The following is a 22,930-nucleotide window of genomic DNA, read 5'->3' on the forward strand; positions in this document are numbered from 1 at the left end:
TTTCATGTTGTCTTCCTTGTAGGTCTCCCTGTCCAAGGACGCCAGTCAAACTGGGTCCTCATGACCTCATATTAACGTGATTACCTCGGTCAAATTCCTATGTCCAAATAAGGACATATTTTGAGATACCAAAGGTGATGATTTCAACAAATGAATTTTGGAGGTGGTAGAGGGGGGAGACACAATTCAGCCATGTCACAGACCATGGTGAGCTGTAATTTCCCACCTTTTAGAGAAAGGGAAGAGGGGCCCAGATTGCTTTGGGGTGAGGCGGAAGATCAGGACTAGGAACAGACCTCAATTCCTACTATACTTGTAGGTCAGTGGGCTCCAGCAAAATGGAGGTATGTGAAGAAGCTCTGAGGGCTCAGATGTTAGTGTCCCCAAAATGGACTCGGAGTTGTTAGTATTTATTCTGCCCAGGTGGTGTGCTTGATTCTCAGGTAACATCTCAAGTGGACATGTTATTCAATTTCAATCTGAACAACACTTTTAGGGTGGTGATAAAGCTTATGGTCATGGTTACAACCACCACCATCACCACCACCTACATCTGGCTGGTGATTTGTAATTCTCCCAACCTGCTCATGTGTGTTATTACCACTTTTCATCCTTACAGCAACCCTGTAAGTGTTCAGGTTTATAAACTTTCATCAAAGCCCTTGGGGCCAGATGTATCCCAGAATTGAGAGCTCTGCAGACTTGAGAAGAACAACCACAGTGCTGTCCTGTGTGCGACAGAACAGTCCTTGTGGGATCTGGGACAGCATTTGAAATCAAACAGCAGAACATAGAAATATTCACACCAAATTAGGTTAATAAAGATCACTAAGAGTCTCTTATCCATTTGGGTCAGATTCTGTGGTTGACAAGTTTTGAAAGACTTTCAGTTTTCAGAGCTTCATGAATTTCAGTGAGTTTCTGGGTATCACAGACCTGTTGCTATTATGGTCCCTTTCCAGTTGAACAAGTGGAGTTCTACCCTGCAGAGATGAGCCAGGCTGAAGCTTGAGGAAGAAGCCCAAAGATCTCCGGCAGAGCTCTGTGGGAAGGATGGTTGTGATGGCTGTGATGTCTGTTGTGTGTGTAGTGAGAATGGAACCAGCCAAGGAGGTGGCAGGGCCGGGAGGATTGGGCTGGGCTTTGTGGGACTTGAAGCTTGTAAGATTTTGAAGGTGCTCTTGTAAAGAAGAATACAGAATGACAGATGTAAAATTAGGTACAAAATGAATTTTTCTTTTTTTCTCTTCCTTTTCTTTGAGAGAGAGAGAGAGAAAGAGAGAGAGCGCACACACTTGAGTCTAGGTGGGAGGCAGAGGCAGAAGGAGAGAGAAAATCTTAAGCAGTCTCCACACCCAGCTCAGAGCCTGACAGGAGCTCGATCCTGGGACCCTGAGATGATGATCTGAGCTGAAATCAAGAGTAGGATGCTTAACTAACTAAAACACCCAGCCCCCCTCCCCAAATGAATTTTTCTTTAGGATGAGGAATCACAACAGATTATAAACTTTAAAAAGCTCCCAAATCAATTGGAGGTGGGAGTGTGTGTGAGGGGGTTTATGGGAAATTTGTGTGCTTTCTGTTCAATTTTTCTGTGGACCTAAAATTGGAAAAAAAAAGTCTATTAATAAAAAAAAGCTGCTGAATAGCTTAGACATCACACAATCTAGAAAAGGAACATGATTTTTTTTAGTAATTACCTACACACACACGTCTGTAATGTTTTTCTTCCTACCAGTCTTGGCCTTGTATACTTTGTTTTCCTCTTCATATGACAATGATTTTGGAATATTTTTATAGAGAGGCCATAAAATGATATAGAAAGATGATTCAGTCTTCCCTGCAGCAAGGCTGATCCAATTGGCTTTTCATTATTGAGAGCTTAGAAACACATTCCTTTCAACTTTGTAATTCTTTGTTGATAATATCATGCCAATTTTTAATATTGTTGACAAATTTGAGATCCTTTGCCAAGCTTCTTCCAAATATGTTCCTTTTTTCTAGCCACAGGGACAATCTAACTGGGGAGAGAAGATCTGGTGAGCCCACTGCAAGTGAGATTTCCAAGGGGCCTAATGTGTGCTGGACAGAGGAGCTCCTTACACCTTGTCTGCTTCTCACCGTAATGGTGATGCAGTGTGTCACCCCACTCTAGGACCAGCGCTGCCATGGCTCCCACACCAATCCTGAGGTAGGAGGAGTTTTTCTAGCCCTGCCTTCCTGGTTCTCATTTGGTTTCTAGACCTATAGTTTGGCCATCTGGGCCTCGGTTTGACTCAGAAACTGTGCCTAGCATTTCAGCTCTTAGAAGGCAGGCCCTGGCTGGCTCCTAAGCCTCCCGCTCTCCCTGGCTCCCTCCTGGATGACCTTTTTGTAGAGGGTGCTCTGAGCTGCCTGCTTGAATTTCTGAGCACTTCTGAATTTCTACCTCTTAATGTGAGCTCCTTGATGGCAGAGGCATGTATTTTGTGACCCTATGTTTGTAATGCCAGCAACCAGAATAGTATCTGGCATAGAATTGGTACTTGGAAAATTTAGGGGGTATGAAGGCAGGAATGAGGCACAGAGAGCTGGGCTGGCTTGATTGCCAAAGGGCATCTGGGATCTCTCTGAGCAATAGGTCTAGATGTTTCTGAATGTGGCAGAGGGTAGGGTGTGTGGGGCATCTCTGTATTATCCTGCTGGGGCTGCCATAAGGAAGTGCTACAAACTGGGCAGCTTACATAGTAGAAAATTACTGTTTCACTGTTCTGGAGGCTAGAGGTCAGAAATCAAGGTATCAGCAAGGCCATGCTCCCTCTGAAACCTACAGGGAACCCTTCTTTGCCTCTTCCTACTTCCGGTAGTTTTCTGGTAGTTAAATGAGTCACGCCAATCCTCTGTCTTCATATGGTACTCTCCCTGTGCCTCTTGATATTATCTTCCCTCTGTGTGTGCCTGTGTCCAAATTTCCTCTTCTTGAAAGAAAGTCTGTCACAGTGTCTTAGGAACAACTCTAAGTACCTCATCTTAACTTGCCTAAATCAGCAAAGGACCTGTCTCCAAATTAGGTCATATCCTGAGTTTCTGAGGGTTAAGATTTCAATGTACCTTTTTTTTTTCAACCCATAACACCCCCCTATCCCCCCAAACTTTTCCTGGATGCTTTGGACACTTCCATGGCATTCATAGGATGGAGTGGAGATGGGATGTTCTCCTGGGCAGGAGAGCAAGAACTCTGGGAGGAGTTTCTCAGCATCAGCTGGGACGTGGGTTAGTCCCTGTTCAATGAAGGGAAAAGAGAAAGAAAAAAAGAGAGAGAGAGAATGCATGAATGAACACATTCTGCAGCACGCCATCCTGTGGACATATCCATGTGGCTTCATCATGGACAAGCAGTCTGAGGAATTTGCCTGGACAGATTGTTTCTGGATGCTTTGGATATGTTGCTGGCAGACCAAACTCTCCTAATGCATACAACTGGGAGCCAGACAGACCTGGCTCCACTATTTTCTCATTATGGAATGTAGGTCAAGTTGCTCAATCTCCAAGAACCTCAGATTTCCCATGTTGGAATGAGAATAGTAATAACAATTGTAGAGAATCGTTAAGCATAAATACGGTAATGTGCATGATGCATGCAGCTCTGGGCAAGCAGTACGTCAATGCCCAATAATGATGAGCAGTTTGTTATCATCACCTGGGCTTTGTCTCTTCCATGGCTTCCCTACCCTTGCTTGTTACTCTGGTTCTGGTTCCTTCCACACTCTTCCTTCCTTCCATCTGTAGTTTATCAGGCTGTGCCAGCCACTCCCAGAAATAGGGTAACAGGTCCACAGCCCAAGTTAGGCAGGAAGCCTTGCTTCTGGGCCTGATCTTCAAGTAAGTGACTCTGTGGACTAAAGCATGCATCTTCCTTTTCCCCTTAGTGTCCTCATTTGTGAAATGTAAAGGTTGTTCATCTAGTCAGGACATATATTTTGTGTCTCTATGAATGCAGATGGTATAAGTTATTAGTGAGTATTATTCTAGTGTAGGACAGTATTTTTATTTTTTGTCATACTGTGCTGACATCGTATGAAGATCCATAGAATGAAGAGCAATACAAGAAATCATGGATTATAATTCAGATGGCGTTCTCATCAGTCAAAATTGGAAAGTTTTAAGTCATATTAAAAAATTTAAAAAAAGAAATCATGGATTATAGCATGCCCCAGAGGAAAAGGAACAAAGTGCCTGAGACTCTGCTTATGTTTCATGCACTTTGCTGTATGCTTCATGTACAATATCCTATCACATACACCCCAGACCCTCAAAAGGAAGGAGCTAAGACTCCCATTTTACAGGAAAGGAAACTGAGGTCTCCAGAAATTACATTAACTCACTGGAGGTCTCAACATTATATAGTTTCATTCATTTGAGGAATATAAAAAATAGTGAAAGGGAATAAAGGGGAAAGGAGAGAAAATGAGTGGGAAATATCAGTGAGGGAGACAGAACATGAGAGACTCCTAACTCTGGGAAATGAGCAAGGGGTGGTGGAAAGGGAGGTGGGCGGGGGGTGGGGGTGACTGGGTGACGGGCACTGAGGGGGGCACTTGACGGGATGAGCAATGGGTATTATGCTATATGTTGGCAAATTGAGCTCCAATAAAAAAATATACAAAAAAAAAACCTCACTGGGGGTCTCAGTGCTGGTGAGTGGGAAAGCCCTCTCAGAAAGCCCTCAAATTCAAAAAAATTTGAATGTAGGGGTGACTGACATTCAGTTCCCTCGGAAAGGAAGCTGGACTCCAGAAGGACAGTACCAGTCTCGTGCTCACCACAGGCAGAGGTGGGAGCTGGCTTGGGCTTGAGCAGTGGTCTGTGGGAATAAGTTCTTAGGAAAGCAACAGACCAAGAGTAGGGATGCGCAGACCCTCTGGCCTGCCAAGCTCCTCTGCATGAGAAAACAAGCTTTTAAGAGGATAATGAACTCAGCCTCTAAGGGAAGTTAGCAAGCAGCTGTTGGAAAATGTTCCCGTGCAGATTTAGTGTCAGCTTCAGCGCCCCTGGCAGCCTGTTTCTGCTGGCGAGGGAATGGCCTCACACTAAGGAAGGCATATCTGTCTCCCCTCAGCCCTGAACCCTGGGAGTCATCATGGCCATCCTGTGAGCTTCCCAGGCTCAATTTCCTTCAAGTATTTATACGAAACAGGTGCTTTTTACTTATGAACTCTTTCTCTCAAAAGGATATTAAAATGGAACCTGGCACCTCAATTGGCGTTCCAAGGCAACCAAGGCCAACTCTTCAAATATTGCAAAGTCAGATGCTACAAGACTTATGAAAGAGATGGTTGAAAACTGGTTTTGGAACCTTAAGCCCTTACTCACTGGGGGGTCTGAAAAAGGGGTATAAAGACAGGATATAAAAAGTTGGAAAAGAGGAGAGAGGTGATCAGAATTTCTATGGAGAGAGCTATGCACTGATTTTTTTTACTCTTGATGGCAGAGGACCAGGGGATACTTTCTTTCTGATCCCAAACCTATTGAGAAGGATATTAATGGGAATTCTCAAAGATCTTGGCAAGCATCCCCTAGTGCTTGAAAGCCACAGTGGTCTGATATCTATCTCAAATTGGGGAATCTACAGAGCAAAAGTGTGTGGCTGAAGCTGTCTGCAGGTGACTCGTTGAACAGAAGGGATGCCTTTGGAAAGTCATTGCATCCCCACGGACTAAGGTCAAATGGGAGTATTTCCTGTGGGTTGGAGAAAGAGAAAAAGCCAATAAGGGGTTGTTACCCCAAGTGGGGGAGATGATAGCTCAGAAGAAAAAGGCTGAAGCTGTACCATGGCATGCCCACAAGTCATCAGAGAAATTATAAGGAATCAGCCAAAGGGATGCATTTGCTCACATCAAGGGCACTGAAGCAACTGTAGACAAGACCTTTATAATAATTCAGACTTGGGTAGAGCTTATCAAGGGCTGAATGTTCAAGCACTCATTTAACTCTGAACAACTTTATGAAACAGAATTATCGTCTCCGATTTACAGATGAAGAAACGAAGGCACAGAGAAGTCAAGTGACTTGCCCAAGGTTGCACAGGTAGAAAGTGGCTGAGCTCGGATTCAAATCCAGGCAATCTGGGTCAGGTGTTCACCCTTGTAATCAAAGCACTGATTGATCAATGCAATCTTCCAGTAGCAATGAAATTGTCACACAGTTCTATGTGTGTGTGTGTGGGGGGGGTGCGAATGTTCAGTTCCTCACCCTAGAACCCTATGAAGAAGGGTGGGATCCTGGGTAAACTGATCCTGGTCCCACTTGTCTCTCAGAAGCAGTGCATGGAGCCCCTAACTTGCCTCCACTTGCCAACACCTCCTATATTGTCTGTATGTTTTCCTCAAGATGTGCTCCAGGGACATTATCACCCCTTCTCCAGGCCAACTCTAAGCTCAGGTGTCTGCAGAAGCTGGCACAAGTCCCAGACACTCCTCATAGGTCCCTCCACCCACCAGATAAAAGAGCATCTCTGCAAGTCTAGTATCAGAGAGAGCCTCCGGGAATTCTGTAGTTTCCTAAGGGAGAGGCTACAGGTTCAAATGTAATGCTTTTTGTTGCCAAAGTCAGCTGGTAGGCTCTTAGGATTTTTAAATAAATCCTTTCTCCTCGTCTACTGGCTTTGAGCGCTCTGTAGCCTGAGATAGGAGACAGCTCTGGAAGAGGGGGAATGCTGTACCTGGACTGGGATGATCTAGGGGCATCCTGAGCTCTGGACCTGGGAGACTAAGCTGCTCAAGTACAGGCAGAAATGTCCCCTGATCCCCTCCCCAGCATGTGATGTCTGCTAGAGGCCCTTTGACAAAGGAAGTCCTAATAAAAACATTTTTAAAAAAGATTTCATTTATTTATTCATGAGAGACACACAGAGAGGTCTATCTATCTATCTATCTATCTATCTATCTATCTATCTATCTATCATCTATTTTTCATCTATCTACCTTAGACTTTGCAAGATGCCCAGCAGACAAACAGAGAATTTAAAGTCACCAGTGACCCTTGAGGTTGTAATCCAACCACCTGATTAATAAGGTAGAAAACTGAGACCCAGAGATGTCAAGTGATTTGTCCAACATCAGCGTCACTGGGGATGGTCCAGTCTCCTGCCTCCTTAAAGTGCACTGTTCCTCCCCACTCGCCTCAGATTCTGTTTCTGCATATGTGTTTGGGGGAGGTTCTAGGCACTTCTGTGTTGCTTCCCTCAGCCTCTGTTCTAAGAGTAGGAGACTGTGGGGCAGAATGGTTAAGGGACCTGGGCATACAATGGGAACTTAACAGGTCTTTCTGACTCCAGAGTCAGAGCTCTTCACGGGACACACAAGCTTCCACCTGGCGTGCCAGCTCCGATTGCCTGGTAGCATCTGCCTGGTGTGCTTGGTGTCTTGGCTGACTTGAAGGGGGACTTCAGTCTCTGTGACCCTGTTTGCCCAACTCCTAGCAGGAAGCCCTTTAGGGTTCTCAATGGAGAGTCCAGACTGTTTTCTGGAGCCTTGGCTGCTTGGTGGGTTCTGGATTCCAACTTTATTCCTTTGAAGTTCTTTCTTTCTTTCTTTTTTTTTTTTTTTAAAGATTTTATTTATTTATTCATGAGAATACACAGAGAGGAGAGAGGCAGAGACACAGGCAGAGGGAGAAGCAGGCTCCATGCAGGGAGCCTGACATGGGACTCAATCCCGAGTCTCCAGGATCATGCCCTGGGCTAAAGGCAGCGCTAAACCAATGAGGCTGAGCCACCTGGGCTGCCCTCCTTTGAAATTCTTAAGACATCTAAATTTTGTTCAGCTTTCTGGCCACTGGTGATTGTAATGGAAATGGCAAATGTCACCAGGGGAGAATCAGTGTCAAATGATGACTCACCCTTGTTTCCTCTTCACTCTGCACTCTTGTAACAAGTCCTTGCTTCTTTGGCAGTTCTCTGATGCCTTCAAACAGATATTTTAAGTATCTTTTATTTTTCTAGTTGCTTCAGCAGGAGGGGCAGTCTGCCACAAGCAAATCCACCCTTACCAGAAGAACACCCCATTCCCTACGTTAGGATGTAAAGAAACTGAACCTGGAAGTTCAATGCTGATTGAGTTATTTGAGAAATTGGCCTCCCCCCACCAGAAGCTCCTCCCTGAACCAGGCTATACCTCTGAAGCTTCTCCACCCTTCAGCTGGGTCACACTGGCAGTTCGGTGATGGAGGTTGGGACAGCCAGTGTCTTTACCGAAGGATGATGGGCACCATTGCTCTAGTGTTGGGCCCTCTAGCCCAGCAAAGTTGGATGACTTTTGCAAAGCAGCCTCCAGGCAGAGCTGGCTGTCTAAAAGAGAAATTGCATCTCCTATCATGACGCTGTAGATCCCTGGCTCATAGCAAGGGCTCGATGGCCACAGGGAGGCTCAAATAAAACCCCTTAGGTTGCACTTTGACAGTCTGATCAGGTGGGCTGGACTCTGAGCAGATCTGAGGATGATAAATATCTGCCCTCATCTTTCCTCCATCACCCTGCCAAGTCTTTGGAGAATAATCTAAGAGGGGCTATGGCTAGCTGTGGGCCGTGCTTCTTCTCAAACAGTTTGCTCTAAATGGTCAGAATAGGTAATGATGTATAAAAGGAATGAAATGCTGACAAAAATGGACCTGTTTGCAAAGTGCTTATACAGTATTTATGACCCAGATACATCATTTAGCACTGTATTTGGAAATTGATGGATGCTTTAGCCATACCCAGTGCTCCCCCCATTAGGAGCTGGTGACAGGTACAGAAGGCCCAGGCTTCACTTGGGCCACTTCTCTGAGACTGGCCAAGGGCAAAAGCCTGCCAGCTTGTAGCCCTCACTTGTCCTTCTTATGACCTTGTCTTTGTAATTCTGCATCTTCTCCTCCTTCCCTTTCAGCTCATGAGGCATTCATGGTGCATCCACTATAGGAAAACATTGGAGGAAGGCAAGCTGTTAAGGTATTATGTGGGCATAGCAAAGTGTGCCAGGGTACAGATCACAGCCCAGGCAATGGGCAGCAGGAGGAAGGCCATGGTCATTGTAGAAGTCAGACCACCCTGGGGGGAAGCCCAGCTCTGTGACTCTCCTGTCCTTGGCCTGTCGTGTAACCTCTGAGTCTCTTCATCATCCGTTAAAAGAGGACAATTATGCCTATGCAGCAACTTTGCTTTGAGAAGGAAGTAAGACAGGGCCTATGAAGGGTAACGCATCCACATCCTGGCTACTCTGTTTCTCCACCTTTTCATCATTAAAGACCTTGCCCAAGATCACACAGCTGGTATGTGTGACTGTACTGGGAGTCAAACCAGGCAGCCAGTTCCTCCTTGGCATGGCTGTTTCTGCCTGGGGCCTGGCTTAGCCCCACCATTTACCTGTGAGACTACCACCATCATGCATAATAAACTCCATCCCATGGTATAGCACAGGGCATTTGTTTTTTAAAGATTTATTTATTCATGAGAGACTCAGAGAGAGAGAGAGAGAGAGAGAGAGAGAGGCAGAGACACTGGCAGAGGGAGAAGCAGGCTCCCTGTAGGGAGCCCGAAGCACGGGGCATTTTGACCTTGAAGGCATCCCACTCCCAACATGGTTCCTTTGCAGGAAATCTTAGGCTACTTCCTGGCAAAAACCTGTCTTCTGTGTTCTCTCACTGTCTGGTCTCTTGCTACGACCCTCACCTCAGGCCTCTGGTAAAGCCTATAAAGCCTTCTCTTCTCACTCCCACCAACAATTCGGGGTCCCGCAGTCCTGTGACACAGATGAGATCTTCCTGTCATCTCCATGAGGCTAGGAGAGTTTAATTTACTTGCTCACACCTAGTTAATGAGAAGTAGAACAAGGTTTTAATCCCAGAACTTCTGCTCAAAATACTCCGTTCCATGTTGTCGTTTCATGGTCATTTCTGCCTGGATTCTGCAGCACGAAGGTCCAGTAGGCTTCCTTAAGTGTGATGCTGCCAGAATTTAGCAGCATTTTTGGATCTCTGTGTTGAGAAGGGCTCTGAGGCTGCCTTTAGACCCAAATGGAGTGAGCATACTGATTGATTAGGGATGTATGCTAAGTGGGGAGGGGGAGCATGCATTGGCTGTTTCTGAATTTCTAAATTATCTGTTAGGTAACATAATGTGCAAGCATCTAGTATAGGGCCTGAGATGTAGTAGAAGCTCAGAAAATGTTTGTGAAATATTAGTTGATACACAGGATTTTTTTTTCCTGTGGGAAAAGAGTAGTGAAATGTACCGACTTAAATGTTCCTTTAAAATACCCACCTCCTCTTTTGGATTAGATGGAGTTCGGAGCTGATTTTGGAGATGGAAACACCGGACTTACGCAGAGGGTAGCGGTCCAACATTGTGGGTGAGGTGGTGTCATGCAAAGAATTGAGACTTTGAAGCCAGCATCTCTGGGTTTGAAATGCCTCTGTCATGTGGTAGCTGTGTGACCTGAAGCAAATCGCTCAATGGTTATAAACCTCAATTTTGGCATCTGTAAGGTGGAGATAGTAATGGTACTTATCAAATAGATTTGTTGAGTAGATTAAATGATATAATGTATATAAAAGTGACATAGAGGAAGTGTTTCATAGATATATTGTCATTAAGAAAGCATTCCTGACGTACAGAACATGTTCCATTGATGTCAACTATTAATAGCACAACACATAAAACTCCCAGAAGGTATTCAAAATTTTTTCCTTTCCTCCTACTGCAAGGAACCAGGCAAGACATTTCCCTCTTCTGCCCCAGATCCTCCATCTACAAAGTGGAATCTGCTGGCATCAGTTTTGGGTCTGTGGGAGGGGAATGCCATAGAGATATTTGTAAAGCTTACAGTTACCCGTATGACAAGGGCAAGGAAAAGATCTCTTCTCTTCTCATGTCACGACCCTCTTCTTCCAGTGAAAAAGCACTTAGAGATGGTACCCATTATAGGGGGAGCTAGAGGGTGTGCCCCTGCCCTGGGGTTTGTGAAACAGTGGCAGAAGTGCCACCAATGTCTATAGCTAAGACCTCTTGGTCTAGCCTAGCATTCTCATCTTCTGCTGATCAACTTGTAGTCCGCGCAGGATTGTGCTGTGGGCAGAACAGAAAGTCTAGGACAGGTGGATGGGGCATTAAGAAAGGTGACTGGATTTACTGGATGCAGAGTCTTTCAGGAAATGTCTGGAGAGTTTGAAAAATTTTAAAGACTAATGAACTAAAAAAATACCCAGAAGACTGGAGAACATTGTCTTGTTAACCTTCTCTGCTTGAAGGGGCTCATAATTATTTTATTTCCCTGCGACTCTGGCTTTTTTTTTTTTTTTTTTTAGTTCTTATCTGGAATTGGATTTGTTTTGAGAAGCGTGGGGTTGGTGTGGGAAACCTTAAGTCTAATTAGCCATCTAGCTGTGGGTTCAAATTGTAATGCTCTCACTCTCTTGGACCAATTAGTTATGCCTTCTCTGGTCTAATCTGTAAAGTGGGACAGTGATCCTTCCCTTAGAGCTTATTAGTGAGAAGAAAACAAAAGAATGAGTGGAAAGCATGTATCACAGAGTGCAGTCCAGGGCAGGAGAGGGGGCTGTGATTGACATTACTGCCTAATCAGAGTTTCCAGGCAGAGAGGAAAGAGGTCTCGTTTAGGACTCAGAAGATAGGATCTCAGGCTGGAGGAGCTCAGAAGTCACCAACCTCCTGATGCCTTGTTTCCTATGAAGGTAATAATATCACTTTGCCAAGTTGTTGTGAAATCAACAAAGTAATGGATGAAAAAATGCATGGTTAACTATAAAGCATTATCTCATTAGAAGATGATTTTTTTCAGGGGGTCAGGTGTATTAAGGAATAAGTCACATGTGATAAAATTCACCTTTTTTTTTTTAAAGTGTATGTCTGGATAAGTTTTGATAAATACCTGTAGTGGTATAACCATGACCATGGTCAAGATATAAAACAGTTCCATCCATTGCTCCGAAAAAAATTCCCTTATGCGCCTAAGGTATAAGGTGGTTGGTGGGTAGTAAGGTGGGTAGTAAATCCCACCCCTTCCCCTTAGCCCTTGCCACCTACTGATTGGCTCTCTGGCCGTATTGTTTTACATTTTGTAGAATGTTGTATAAGTGGAATCATGAAATAGTCTTGTGTCTGGTTTAACACTATGCTTTTAAGCTTCACCCACAGGGTTGTATGTATCAATATCTTGTTTCTTTTTATTTATTGAGTGGTTTCCCACTGTGTGCTGCAGGAAATGGAATCATGTCCCCCCCTCCCTCCCCGCAACTGGCTGTAAGCCCCAGTATGATAGTATGTGGGGATGGAGTCGTTGGAAGATAATCAGGTTCACATGAGGTCTCGAGGTGGGGGCTCTCATTATGGGATTAGTGCTCTTATCAGAAGGGACCCCAGAGAGTGCTCTCTCTCTGCCTCGGCCATGTGTAGACTTAGAGAGAAGGCAGCTATCTGTAATGCAGGAAGAGAGCTCTCACTAGAACCCGAGCATGCTGGGACCCGGATCTTGGATTTCCAGCCCCCAGAACTGTGAGAAAATAAATTTCTGTTGTTTAAGCCATCCAGTCTGTGGTATTTTGCTACAGCAGCCTGAGCTAAGACATATGGATAGACATTTTTAAAAAATAAATTATGGTATATTTCAAATATTTACGTTTCTCATTAATTCCTTTAACACATACCAAAATATTTTATTATAAATGTGCTGTTCACAAGATAATCACAACATTTAAAAACAAGAATTTGGAGCTCTGCATTGCAAGATGTAGCATTTCAAGTGCTGCTGCCTTGACATCTGGGAGACTTACAGGTCCCCCAAACCCTCACCAGATATGGCCTTCATACAGCTGGGAACGGGTCCTGCCCAGTCACTACCCCGACCAGCCTGGTCAGGTGCTTCCTGCAGCATCCTCAGCTCGATGGTTTCATGTCCCTGCCAACTCAAGGAGTTGTTCAAATAAACCATTCATATTCTCCCGTAAGAACCAATGGTCACCTCACCCTCTTGACCCTGCAAAGCCTGCCAGTCACAGCTCATGGTCATTCACTCTGCTCCTGAGTGCCACACCCATATGGCCCTGAATGGTGCCGTGTCCTCCTCATCTGAATTGTGAGTATGTGTGACTCAGAAGCTGCTGCGAATCTCCAGTATCGGGTGTTGAGTGTTTGATCATCTTGTATTATGTAGTGCTGGGGATCCTTCTTTTTACCAGTAAGGTCATAAGAGTGCATTGCAGATTTGGTGATTTGGTGACAGGATTGTAAAGTTAACATCTTCACTGGTCACCTTTCTTCCATATTTTGCTGTGGCTCTGTTATGCTGTATGTGGTCCCACTTGCAGGGAAGGTTAAAAAAGGATTATATTATGGACTTCTTGAATAAGGTACCCATAGAAATGATCCCAGGAAGGGGTTGTTTTGAACTATTTTATATCCCTTCTTTTTCCTGAGATCTATAAAACCCCTGGCTCAGGATTAGCCAGAGGCTGGGACAATCTCTCCTGAAGGAGGAGGAGAAAGGTCTTCATGATGAAAGAACATCACAGATGGAGAGAAACTTGTCCATTCTCCACTCAATACTAGGATATGATTCCAACCTGGCTTTGCTTTTTCCAGCCCAGTGGTCTCCTTAGCAAATCAAGGTCCTTGTGAATCCAGAGAGCGCATCCCATGAGCAAGGAAGTGTTTACTCGAAACACCTGCTTGAAATTCTCCTCATTTATCTGTCCCTCACTTCCAGCTCTGGGTTGGCCTCCACGAGCATCTTAGTTCCTGTATTAGTCAGGCTTCTCCAGAGAAATACAGTCAATAGCAGGTATATAGATACAGAAAGAGAGAGAGAAAGAGAGAGAGGAGAGAAAGAGAGGGGGGAGGGAAGAGAGAGAGAGAGAGAGAGAGAGAGAGATTGAGAGAGAGAGATTTTAAGGAACTGGTTTCCATGATTATGGAGGCTGTCAACTCCAAAATCTACAAACTATGCCATCACGCTGGAGATCTGTGGAAGAGCCAGTGTTGCAGCTCAATCCAAAGTCTATCTGCTACAGAATTCCTTCTTGTTCAGAAGACATCATGCTTTGTTCTGTTCTGGCCTTCAACTGATTGGATCAGGCCCACCTATGTTATGGAGGACAATTTGCTATACTCAAAGGCCATTGATTCAAATGTTAATGTCATTAAAAAAAACCCTCATAGAAACATCCAGAATAATAGTTGACCATATCATGGTCATACGGTACCATAGTCTAGCCAGGGTGATTCATATGATTAACTATCATAGTCCTCACAGTGAGTGCTGGACATGGCCAGAGGAGGTCACACCACAGGGCTGTCCAGATTCACTTTATTTTATTAATTAACTACTTAACTTATTTATTATGGATTCACACCAAATACAAAATCGTCAAATGGACCCCCCATGTCTCGAGAGGGATAGAGACTTTCCTTGGGCTGTCCGTGCTCCCTCCTCCACTGCTACTCTTCCCTGATGTGCCCACTTTGCATGTCCGTGAGGACACACAGGCTCAGATATGAACTGTGCCCACCTAAGTGCTCACTTGTATTTGGACCAACCCTCACTCCTTCTGTCAGCCCGTCTGTCTCCTCCATCACGAACCCCTCTTTGCACACTCATTCTTTCCCGAGGATTTCCCATCTTACAGTAGCCTCACTAGACACTCATCCTCTAGCTGTGCTGCATTTCTCTGCTCTCAGCATAACCAAACTTCTTGAGAAGAAGTTTCTCCACTCATGCAGTCCTCACTCATCAACAGATCCACGCTGGTTTCTGTCTTTGCCCTACCACCCCCCACCCAGACTTCTCCTGACAGTGTCTCTGGCCGCCCCATTTCCATAGGAAGTGCCCTCCCCTTAGCATCCTGCTTGGCTCATACTCATTCCCCCTTCCTTGATTCTCGTTCTCCTAGATTTTGAAATATTTTGTTTTTTGTTTTGTTTCCCTACATCACTGGCTGCTTCTCCTGTCACCCTTACTGTCTTTCCTGCCTGACCTCCAAAGTTTGGGGCTTTCTTGAGGCTGGAGGCCACACCTCCTCTTCCCTCCCTTAAGGGAGTATCATCATCTCTCTCTCCAGACTTAAACATCACCATTCAAACCAAGATTCTCAAAAGTGTCTTTCCAGACAGGCCTCTGTCCTGAGCTCCTGACCCTCATCTCAAACTGACCTCTTGCTATTTTTCACTCACAGTTCCTGTATCTCATACCACAGACCTGCTATGTCCACATCATGTTTCTGTAAAGCCCATCCCCATGCTCTCTGGCCCTAACTCTGTCAATGGCATGACCACCTGTGCAGTAATCTGAGTCACAGATATGTAGGATGCTGTGATTTGTCTTGTTTCCTCATTACAGCCCACCCTCAAGTTTGTCACATGGCTCAATTCCATCCATTTCACCCTGATTTCTGTATCCCACTGATCTAGTCCAAGAAAACCTTCTCTGGAGGAGTCCTGCAAAGCCACTGCTCTGCTCACTTCCACTCCTACCTACCCTCCTACAATCCATGTTAACACAGCAAGAATATGGTTTTGGTTATGTATATATGATCATGTCATTCTTCTGCTAAGACTTTTCAATGGCTTCCTATGCATTTATAATGAAATTCAAATCACTGAACGCAGCCTGCCTGCTGGTCCTAATCTACTCCTCCTTGTCCTCCTGGCCTTTTCTCCCTATTTTCCAACCACACTGGCCTTGGTTTTAGCTTGGCAACACAACACCCAAACCCTTTCCTAGCTCAGATTTTCTTTTCTTTCCTTTATAAATATTTCATTTATTTATTCATGAGAGACACACAGAGAAAGGTAGAGACATAGATAGAGGGAGAAGCAGACTCCCCGTGGGGAGCCTGATGTGGGACTCAATCCCAGGACCCTGGGATCATGCCCTGAGCCAAAGGCAGATGCTCAACCACTGATAGCTCAGATTTTCTCATGATCCCCCTTCTTCTCTCTTTCTTCTGGAAGGTCCCAGCTTCCATTCTTCAAATGGGTGACTCCTTATACTGTAAGTCTCAGCTTAATTTTCATCTCTGCCCATGTCTATCCAAAAAAGGGCCAACCTCTCATGTTCCTCCCTCTAAACCCCTATATTATTTCTATCACAAGACCACATTTTGTAATTCTTTATATAATTCCTTGGATCCAAGTCCTCCACTGTAACAGAGCTGAGAGAGGAAGGCTCAGCTTATGCTGCTTCTCTGTGTACTCCTAACATCCAGCTCAGTTGGTTGCTCACATGTCCTGTCTGCAAGAAGTGTGCCATCCAGGGTAGCACTGTGACAAAGGAGGATTTGGTGGGAAGTATTTTTTTTCTGGGCTCTGTCCTGATGGCCTGTGTGATCTTGGACAAACCACTCCTCTTTCTAAGCCTCAACCTCCAAGTGTATGGCAGACACATAACTAATATTCTGCAGAACTGAGCAAATCATGGCAGAGACAAATTGTTGAAGTGGAGAGAGGCCTGTTTTTAATTTCATTGACCCTCCTAGAATAATAGCATCTGCAAAGGTGATACACTCCCTGCCCAGTTGCTACAGATATTCTCAGACACTGTATGGTTGTATCCCCAGCACTCCCCACTGTGTACACAGAGAACCCTCTCTTACCATTGTTGTAAATTACCAAGATGATCTTTGGGATCTTCTGAGGCTGGTGGACACACAAAGACTAGTGGTGGTCTACATTATCCCTGGGGGGAATCAGTAGGATGCCCTTGCCAGGATTCTGGGCCTTACATTCAAATGGGCCAGGCTGCTCATATTTGTTACAACACCCCTCTTAAATCATCATTAATCACAAAGCACATAAAGCCCATGGAAAGTTTTAGGGGCAAGAGACAGGAAAAGCTGGAAGGACAGTAAATGATACCGTTGCTTAGAGAAATGGAAGGATACTCTTCAGAAGTCTCTATGAGCGAGAATAAAGAATCAGGGAGAAAAGAATTTTGAATGTGAGAGCAGATGATTTTAATTGAACCCTTTCCTTTAGATATTTTTATTTCTGCTAGAGCTTATCATGCTCAGACAAGATGTTAAGCACGTTCTTTAAAGTTCATATAAGTGCTAAGCTTCCTTTTCCATTTTTTGGGGAGTGCCATTCAGAATGAATGGGGTTAAGGAGAGAAGGGGTTGAAAGAGTGGGGAAGCGAGGTGTGCTTGCTGGAAAAAAAGTGGTATCATGGATTAGCCACAAACATTTTCCCAGAGAAACCCAGCCTGAATTTAAAAATGGGGGCATAACTATGTTATATAACAGGATTCCTCTAAATCTGCCTTCCTCTGCTAAAAGGGAGATTCTGTCCTCAAATTCTGGTCAAGGGGTCATAGGAGTACTGGGGTGTACACATGTGCCTGGGGAAGTTGTTTGCTTGATTTGTCCCCTGCGCATGCACTCTAGAGGGAGGCACCTTGTCACCTCTCACACCAAAAGAGGTCTCTCTGCTGCAGATTCTCACAGAGGAGGAAAATAAATCACCCCCTTGCTGTTCTCACCCCCTTATGGCAGTCCTTGAGCGCTGTGACTGGGCCTCTGTGAGGGGCTGGGCCCCAGGACCTGGGGAGTGGCCACGTCCAGGGAATATTTCCCATCTTTTCTCTTTCTTTGCCCCTTTTTCAGCCCTTATGCCAGCTGGCTCTCCTTTCTAAGAGGTCCTCCAGCCCTTGAGGCAGGTCTGGAGATGCTTCCTTCATTGCTGCAGAGACCTGCCAGCTTCTTTTGGAAGCTGAGGCAAACATGGCTTCAGGTCAAGCTATGCCACCTCTCCCAGTGACACTTGAGACACATTGTCTCCCAATGACACTTGCCATTCTAAGCCTCTCAAGCTTTACTGAGCAAAGAGCAACGATGCAGGTATCCAGTGGGCAGCCGCTGCTGTGGTTACCATAGCCAGAGCTTCTGTGCTCACAGGCTGGCTGTGAAGCAAGTCTAGAGGGCAAAGGTTGCTAGGACCTGGAAGAGCACCTCTCCCTCCCTTCCTCTCCAGGGATGCTCATGGGCTGGGTGAACCTCAAAGAAGAGGAAGGACATGGGAAGAAGGAAAGAAAAGTTTTCACATAACATTGAAAAGACTGGCAAGCACTTCAAGGTCACCCCTTGCTTTCTGGATGCCCACTGCTGAGTAGCACCAACTTTCCAAATCCATCTGTTCTCTAGGTCAGGCCCACAGGGAACCCTGGGAGAGTGGAGACAGGGCCTTTCACATCATAGGGGTGTTGCTGAGCTGGGTGACTGTCCTCCAGGAGAAAAGCGGGATGTTTTCCCTTGTGCACACTGCCCTACAAGGTCTCCCCACATTCAGTGTCCCTCTCCTGCCTGTGGGTTATCATAACTACTTCCCAGCCTGGCCTGCAGATCTGCAGTATTTGGCTCACCTCACCTCTCCAGGGTTCTTCTCTGGACACTCACTGCACACATGGTATCTGCAAAGCTGTCCTGTACACCCCCACCTCGGTTCCCTTTATAATTACCCTGTTGCTCTTCCCTCATAGAATGCATGCCTTTCTCCTACCCCCGTCAAAATCCTATTCATTCAGCAGGCTCTCCAACTTAAGAGCTTCTGCCATCAAAGCATGCCTCTGCACAGCCAAAAGTAGCATCTTCTGTGTCTGTGTCTTCCCATAGCAACCTGTCCTCTTGCCAGGGAAAACCTGTTTCCCATATGTCATACTTATTAGTTAATGTCTCATCTTATATTCTCGTTGTAAAGCTCTCAGAAGTGACTACTGATCTTACTCATATTTTTGCAGAATACCTTTTATATTCTGCTGCTCATAGTGTGCACTTAAAGCATGCCTATTTGGTTGAAATGTTTGCCCCAGGCTGTGAAGCTACAGTGAATAGTGAACTGGCAGGCTGGACCATGGAGTGTACCTGAAAGAGCATCAGCCTGAGCGGTGGCCAAGTGGGGTGGAGACTTCCATTCTGGGAGCAATTCAGACAGTGTCACGCAATGAATCTGTTTTGTCACAGTCACACGGTGTTAAGCTTTGATCTAATCCATAAAAACAAACGAACAAACAAACAAACAAACAAAACAGAGCACAGAGAGGGAGGTAAAAGAAACATTTGAGAAATGCTTCAATCATTGATAAGAGTGTTTGGGTTGTGAACATTGAAGTCCCCAATAGGATTGAATGCTCATCATCCATTTGTCCATAAGTATGCACTGGACTAATGTTTGATGAGCACCTACTATGTGCTGTGCCCTCCACATGACGTATGTGAGGGGGAGTGAGGTAGGCATAGATCCTGATCTCATAGGGCACACACAGTAGCATTTATGATGTCCTAGGTAGTTGTTGCCTTTGGGCACAGAGAGACGGTTGCAAGTTCCAGCCCCCTTGGGCCCTCATTGACTGGAGGCTGCAGGAGAAGGGAGAGATAAGTTAACCTATGATTTCACCCGTGTGGTAAGATCTGGGAGAAAAGCAAGCCCAATTCAAGGAAGGGTGCCAAGGAGCAGAAGTGTGCCCAGACTGTAAAGGGTCAGGGAGATGCTCCTAGAACTTGAAGGATTGGCGGGCATGCCTGGGGCTTGATGTCAAGGGAGCCTGCACCCTGAGGAGTGGGGAAAGGAAACACAGATGTGGTTTGCCAGTCAGAGAGGCCTGGGTCCAGATCTGAGCTCTGTGAATACTGTTAGCCACGATTACTATTTTGATCAACCATAGTGTGCTAGAGAGCAGGAGCCAGCAGGGCACATCGGGGGGATTCAGCTCAGTGTGGTCAGGGTGAAGAGTCTAAAGGGTTGGAACTTGAAGTGTTCCTGGAGAAATTTAGAGAAGCCAGTGTAATATCCTGCATTACTAAAATTTCATGGCATCGGCATCAGTGTCCTTGGCCACCTTGCTTTCTGTAGCATTAGCAGCAATGCTGGGCAAGGGTCGCAAGGGCTAAGGACCTAGACCTGAGAACCCCTGGAGTCCCTGAGCTCCCAGTAGCTATGACCTCCCAGGCCTTGGCGGAGGCATCTGTGAAAACACACCTCACATCCTCCCCCTTTATTCTGGGTCATGAAGGAGCAGAAGTGATCTTCCCTTGGTATGCCATTATTACTTTTCAGAGCCTGGTTCTAAAGGCGATACTTGGCGGTAATCCTGAAAACACGGCATTGCTCTTCTGCTGTTTTGTCTTGGCTGTCTCCTGGCTTTTATTCCAAATTAATTTTGAGGGGGTCTGGGCCAGTATAGCCAACCCACAGCTCCTCTTTTCTGCACGTCTGAAATCTCTTTGGGCCATTTGTTCACTGGGGAGAGGCATGGTGGTATTGGGGTGTCATTGTCAGTAAACCCCAAATGAAAGAGATGAGACATTTGAGAGTTCAGGGAGGGGTCAGGGATGGAAGTTCCTCATGGAGTTCGTGAGGAAATGGGGGCTATTTGGTCCTAGTAATGTCACAAAGTGTTACACATTTAGAGTTTCCATAGCTGTCCAAAGGAGGCTGGTCTCATGATGATTTCTTTGTGGTTAAAGCATAGTGAATGTGTTGGCCTAGTGTTTATTTTTTTTTTGTAGGCTTTCTCTGTCCCTTCTTTCCTCTGAATGGAAGCAGCCCAAATCTCCCCAACCAGTGCCTGGTTCCTTCAGGCTCACAGGTCTACCTGCTGGGTCCACCTGAGCATAGCTAGGTGAATCATCACATCAGCACACAGGGGAATCACCTGGAGGAACCTCAAGTCAGGGTTGGAAATTTATTGAAGAGCAATGAGGATGGATGAGAAATGAGGATGAAATTGCTCAGGCCATTTTTTTCTGCTTGTTTTTGCCTGAAGATGCCCAGGCCATCCACCATGGTTGTCTGCCTCTGGTTATTTCTGAAGGGTGATTCTTGGGGGTAGTTGGTCTCAGAAGGAGTCCTGCTCAAGCCTAACAGAGCATTTAGCCATTCATTAGATGTGGGGAGTGGAAATCAATGCATCTCCTGACCTTGCACATTGCCGTGGCTCAGTCTTGACCATTTATATTTAAAGCTAAGTATTTGAAATGGGTACAAGGGTAATCCCTCAACCAGTACCAGAGAGAAAAAGCAGGCTTGTCTTACTTTAATGAACCCAGCATGCAAGTCACTGTTTTTAAAGCTATCAATCTTGGTACCCAGAAAGGTAAGGGACATTTTGGCCTCCTCACTCACCTATTTGTGGTGGCCACAGCTGGGAATGAGGACCGAGGAGCCCAGTTTCTGGTAAGAGGCCTCTTACAGTTGGCCAGGACCAATGCCCAGCTGAGGGAGGGGCAGAATGAGTAACTGTCCCAGTTTGCGTGGGTCTGAGGGGGTTGGTGGTAGATGAGACTCTCAGGGATGAAGCCAGGGATGTCTCAGGCAAACTGGGTTAACGTGGTCACCCCAAGGGACTTGTATTTCCTCATCAGCTCCAGGGTGATGGGACACATCGCTTGGCCAAACTGGGAGGCCTCCCTTTGAGGGTGTGGGGAGTGCTTTGCCATGGAGAATGGTTAGACTCAACCCAGTTTTCCCCAGCAAGTTGTTTATATCTCATCATTAAAATATTTTGGTTTGTTTATGGCATCGATGTTTTGGAATGCTTCTATGGGCATCCTTTTTGATTTCTTCATCTGTTAGTATGGTTTCTGTTGATGAGATGTACCCCTGGCTGCTTCTAAATACGATTCCTCATTGTTTTCCCCATTTGAACAGATGGTGGACCTCTGTGCCCTGCTCACCATAAGCCAGGCTATTTCTCACTTTATCTCCACTGACCTCCAGGCCTCCACCGAGAAGAACATCTATTTAAGTCTTAAAGATAAAAAGATTTCCTTAATTAATTTTCCTTGCCTTCCAGAGGGAAAGGGGGTATAGAGAGAAAAGCAACTGGGGGAGGGGATGAGGAAGAAAAATGAGACCAAGGTCTTCTGAGGAGTGTGCACAGGGCACCCGGCAGCGGATGGGAAGCACACACATGGGAGCTTTTGGGAGACAGAGCCCCAATTCATGTCATAAGGCTGTTTGGACAGCCTTTCTTTGCTCCAATTCCCTTCCTCCCTTCCTTCCTCCCTTCCTTCCTTCCTTCCTTCCTTCCTTCCTTCCTTCCTTCCTTCCTTCCTTCCTTCCTTCCTCCCTTCCTTCTCCCTCCCTTCCTTTCTTCTTTGAAAAGCTTTTAACTTCGACATACTTCCTCTGTCTTCCTTTCCTTCCGTTTGTCAGTTGTGAGTATTTTGGTTCGACTCAAGGGAAACAGACAGCTGGTGCAGCCTTCATTGCTTCAGTAACACCAGGGTGTTTATGCTCACACTTTCCATGTGATGAGTGGAGTGGGTGTGCAGGAAAGCAGCTCAGTGCTTTGAGCCTTCGCGGGTGAGTGGGGGATAGACCATGTGGGAATGGCCAAGTTCAACTTCAAGGTCATATTGGTGAGCCCTAGGGAGGTGTGAGTGGTGAACAGTGTGTTAAGGGAAGGGAGGGCATGGGAATCATTTTACATCTGGCATTATGCCAGATGGCTAGTTTGTAGAGAGCCTGGCCACCATGATTTTGTAGGTGGTAATGGGTTAACAAGGACAGTAATGATTTTTGGGGGAACTTCCAACAATGATGAAGTAAATTATGAAATTCACTCACCTCAACAGCAAATTGAGACCTGGCCTCTCCCTCTAACTATTCTGAGGACTTCTTATGACCCCAGAGCAGTATTTTCAACCTTGGCTACACACTGGAATTGCTTGGGAGCTCAAACAACTCCTGATATCCAGGGCCTACCCCTGGAGATTTTTATATATTTGGCAGAGGCTGAGGCCCATGCCCTGGGATATTTAAAAGCTCTCCAGGTGACTGCAATGTGCAGCAAAATTGAAGAACTACTGTCTCAAAGCATGGCTGGGGAGCCACAGCACTTAGCATCACCTGGAAACTTGTTAGAAATGCAGATCACAAACCCCACCCCAGACAAATCAGAATCTATG

The 22,930-nt window shown here is 45.6% G+C and overlaps 1 long non-coding RNA gene across 1 annotated transcript; it reads right to left on the bottom strand.

Moving 5' to 3' along the window:
- Window positions 1–9,705: 9,705 nt before the first annotated feature.
- Window positions 9,706–21,239, bottom strand: LOC111095372. Its single transcript, XR_005356368.1, has 3 exons — window positions 21,144–21,239; window positions 18,884–19,004; window positions 9,706–9,823 (listed from the first exon to the last, which is right to left on the bottom strand). It is a non-coding gene; the product is annotated as an uncharacterized LOC111095372 (long non-coding RNA).
- Window positions 21,240–22,930: the final 1,691 nt, after the last annotated feature.

The sequence above is a fragment of the Canis lupus genome, chromosome 3 (genome assembly GCF_011100685.1).
Source record: "Canis lupus familiaris isolate Mischka breed German Shepherd chromosome 3, alternate assembly UU_Cfam_GSD_1.0, whole genome shotgun sequence".
Classification (NCBI taxonomy): Eukaryota; Metazoa; Chordata; class Mammalia; order Carnivora; family Canidae; genus Canis; species Canis lupus.